The sequence below is a fragment of the Oxyura jamaicensis genome, assembly GCF_011077185.1.
Source record: "Oxyura jamaicensis isolate SHBP4307 breed ruddy duck chromosome 11 unlocalized genomic scaffold, BPBGC_Ojam_1.0 oxy11_random_OJ69010, whole genome shotgun sequence".
NCBI lineage: Eukaryota > Metazoa > Chordata > Aves > Anseriformes > Anatidae > Oxyura > Oxyura jamaicensis.
In genome coordinates, this window is record NW_023304239.1 from 1 (window position 1) to 4059 (window position 4059).

At 60.1% G+C, this 4059-nt stretch overlaps 1 long non-coding RNA gene across 1 annotated transcript; it reads left to right on the top strand.

The window, feature by feature from the left end:
• The first annotated feature begins 908 nt into the window (after positions 1-908).
• LOC118157778 lies at positions 909-3366 on the top strand. Its single transcript, XR_004746725.1, has 2 exons — positions 909-999; positions 1690-3366. It is a non-coding gene; the product is annotated as an uncharacterized LOC118157778 (long non-coding RNA).
• The last annotated feature ends 693 nt before the right edge of the window (positions 3367-4059 follow it).

Sequence of the window (4059 nt, forward strand, 5' to 3'; positions counted from 1 at the left end):
GCAGCGCCATGGCCCGGCCCCGGCCCCGGCCCGCTCCGCCGGGGGCCCGCCAGGGACCGAGAGCCGCGGGGCCGCCGAAGGAAAGCGCCGAGCTACCGGGAGGAGGCCTCAGCGGGGCCGGAAGCGGGCGGGGAAGGCCGGGCGGCCATCTTGGAGGCGGGCGGGCAGCCGCGGGGCTGCCATGCCGCAAGATGGCGGCGCCAGCTTGGCTCCGCCCTCGTCATGGCGCCGTGGGCGGGGGGCGGCGGGGCCCGGCCGCGTACCGAGGCCGCGGGGAGCCCGCCCCGGGCCCGGCCCGGCACGGTGGGGCTGAGGGGAACCGGGCCGGGCCCGGCCTCGGCAGGCGCTGCTGAGGGAGAACGGCCCTGCTGGAGCTCACGGTACGGTCTGAGGGGAGCGGGGGGTGGCGGCCGCGCCTGAGGCGCCGCCAGGTATCGTCGTAACCGGGACGAGCACAGACGTATTTAGCGTTGGAATATCTATAAACATGCAGCGTGGATTTCCAGCTCAATGCACTTTGTCAGGCAGGTTATCCGGGTCTGTTTGCCGAGGAAAAGCCCCCACGGTGCGTTTGCCCGCTCCTTAAACCGTGCTGGGCAGTGCAGGCGTGCAGTCCTGGCGGCGGTGCCAAAATCCCTCAGGCCTTACACCAAAACGTCTCAGGGTTGTGAGTGGCGTTACAGCCCCCACAGTATCACAAAGGTGGTCGCATTTTAAGTCCCTGATCCCAAAAATTGTGTAACATTTTCCGTTTTGCCCTAGCTGTACCCGGTGGGGTTGGTAGGCCTGACGCCCTCCCCCCAGTGTTTCCCTGGGGCAGGAAAGCGTTTCAGAGCCCAGCCTGCACAGTTTGTCTCTTCACGTTCCCAACGACTCCACCTTCCTTCCAATTCAGGGTCCAAAACTCAGTCAAAAACACAAGGTTTGACAACGTTGCTGTGCCAGTTACGACTATGAGAAGCCCTCCCCCTGGTTCATCCAGAAACACCCATAAAAGCTGTCAGGTGGAAGATCTGAGGGGCAACAGCAACCTTTTGCTCGAGCTCCTGGGGAAGCAAGTTCAGGTGCAGAGCCTCCAGGCTTTTTGGCCTGGGGGCCCATGGCAGCCTGCAGAATTCCCCCTGCACCTGCCCAGCCCCGCCAGCGAACGCAGACGTGGAGATCCACGGCTTTCCCCAGGAGACTGTGCTGAGGGTGGCCCAGGAACTGAAGAGGTTCGCGGGCTGCACTCCGGTAACGGCTGGTTCAATCCATAAATCAACACGAGTCCTTCAGGAGCTGCAGCTCCGTGAGGACAGGCTCTGCCAAGCCGTTTGCCAGCTTCTGTCTAACAGTGAGCATCTGCCTGACCCGGCCAGGGGCGAGCTTTCCATTGCTTCTGGCCCCACAAGCCCTGCCTGGGCCCTCCAGCTCTGAGCTCGCACCAGGAGTTTGGCCCTGAACAGCCCTCACTGCACCGTGGTGCCCTCCTGCTCTGTTATGACAACGCTCGGAGTAAACTGTCTCCTCCCAAACATCCCCTCCCTCCTGCCGCAGTTACACCCTTCTTGCTCTGCTCCGATGTACGTTCCCTTTGCCAGGCCTGCAGGTCTATCTCCAAGCTCCTGCCCACTTGTTTTGATGTGTCATTTTACTCCCTTTCAAGAAGCCAAGTCACATTTCTTTCTTCTCTCCCGTCCTTCTGACCAGGATGGTTTCTGCAGGTGTTTCTCCATCCCCTCCGGTGGCGCCAGGACACCTTTAGTGCCTGTCACTGTGGTTGGTTCTCCCAGCTCACCTGTCCTAACGTGTCTCGGGCGTTCTTGAATGGGAGGTTGCAGGGCTACGTAAAATAATAATAAATAATTATCTGTATGAAGGATCTCTCCCTTCCCAGCAGGTCTGAATTAGCATCCTCTTTCTAGAAGAGTCTCTTAGGATGTTAATTGTCATCTGCCCCCTGGGATGTGTCTAAGCAAACCTTCTACCAGCAAGGTCTATTAGCATGTTAATGTCCTCCTCACTCCTGGAAGTCTCTCTGTATCACTGGCTTAATCGTCAAACAGCTTAATTTACAGACACAAAATTAAACTGGTTGCAATTAATCTCTACGGGCCAGTCATAGCTCGAGCTGAGCACAAACACCGGCCCCGTGCGAGCCACGCCAGCCCTCGCCACCAGCGCCCTTTGCTCGCAGAGACGAGCGTCACGTCTTCACCCAGCACACGGAGGGACCCGCGGTGGGAGGTATTTGACACTCCCGCTACGTTTGGGGGAGGAAATAGCTCTGGAAATGCTGACTGAGGGGGGGAGGCTCCCTCTAGCTCGGGCTGTGCCCACAGAGGCGAGAGGCATGGGATTTCCAGTGCGGAAACACGCACAGCGAAGTGCACCAGGGGGCTGAGGGCCCCACCACTGGGGTCCTCCCGCACCTCAGCTTCACTCGAGGCGTGTCACGCTGCCGCCACCGATTCTGCGATTAGACCTGGTGCTAATTAAGCACGATCTATTTTTAAAGGAGTTGCATCATTAGACTTGCAGCCCAATTAGAAGCGAAGCAGTGCGGTTTGCTTAGACAGGGCTTCGTTGCCTTCTAGCAGGCTGAGCCGACAGGGAGCCCAACGTGCCTCGCCCTGCCTGCCTTACAGTTCTGCTGCGGCTTCGGGGAAGCAAACCTGCCCCCACTGAACGAGGCAGGGCACTGGAAGCTGGGTGGACCCAAGCTCCAGCACAGGCTAAGTCTGGTCGGGCTCGCTGGCTGCCACAAACAGCATGTGAGGTCTGCGGGGCTCTCCCCGGGACCCTCTGAGCCCGAAGACGCCGGCCTGGATGTGCCCGTTCTGCCAGGAGGGGTTATTTCAGACGCACCACGGAGCTGCGGTTGACGCAGTTCCCATTCCTCCTCTCACACAGAGGCGAGCAGATGATGAGCCACCAGGAAGGGGGTGCTGGGGTCCCTGCCTCGCTCGTGCCAACGCAAAGCGGTGCCAGGAAGGAGAGGCGAGGAGTTGAGCTCCGCGTGTGGCCAGCAACCACGGAGGCTGCGCCGCGGCTCGTGCGTGGGCGGCTCGGGCCGGGCCGCGTAGGGGAAGGCGAGCGCTGTCCTCTCTGTGTGTGCGAGAGATGACCTTGGGAGAGGTGGCTTCAGTCACCGTCCCCGGCCTGGCAATATGCTCCGCTGGGAGCGAGCCAGCGCTCTGAGCAGACAGATCTAACCTGATCCAGGCTTGGCCTCACTGGGACGCGCTCCAGCCATGACATCACTCGGTAATGCTACGTGTATTTACTACGGGGGGAAGGTGCGGGATTGGAGCCTGAAATCCCTGCTTTATCCCCTGAGCAGGTTAGGGACAGGAAGCAGCATTAGCAGCCCCATCCGGGTGTTCTCCAGGCTAAGAGGAATCAGGTTCCGCAGCCAACACAGCCCTCAGCCCTGCTGTGTCTGAGAACTCGCCTCTATTTTCACGCTCCCCGTGAGACGTGCTTGGCACCCGAACCTCGGGGAGCTCCTTGCAGGGTGCCACCACCCCCTCTTAGCTCGGACGCATCTCACAGCACTTTGCAAGCTGAGCGAACAGATACCTGGAGTCAGGTGTCCCCCGCACCATCCGCAGACGTTCCATCAATAATGGATCAAGGGATTAAATGCAGAGCTGAAGCAACCAGAGAGCACTCTGACTTTTAAAAGATGTGAAATCGCTCTCATTGCACGGGGCCTGAAATTCCACTGGGGGCCAGGAAGGCACCCAGGCACCCCAGCCCTTCAGGCAGCCACGGGCTTCAGGCCTGGCTGGGACACGCTGCACAAGCTTGTGTCTGTGAGTCACTGCTGAGGACCAGACAGTTTTAGACAGGTAGGTGACAGATGGCTACAGGCAGGGGATCAGAGGGAATCAGCGGTACGGCAGCAGTGTCAGGACAGCTGCCCGTTGTGGCTCGGGAAGCTCTAGAACAGGGACATGGGCAGAGCAGGAAGAGGGGAATAGCTCGGTAGGAACCAGAGCTGTTGGAGGCCACGAAGGAGCAGACTGCTCCACGGGAATGCTCCCGGAGAGCTGCTGAAGCACGCAGAGCTCAGGT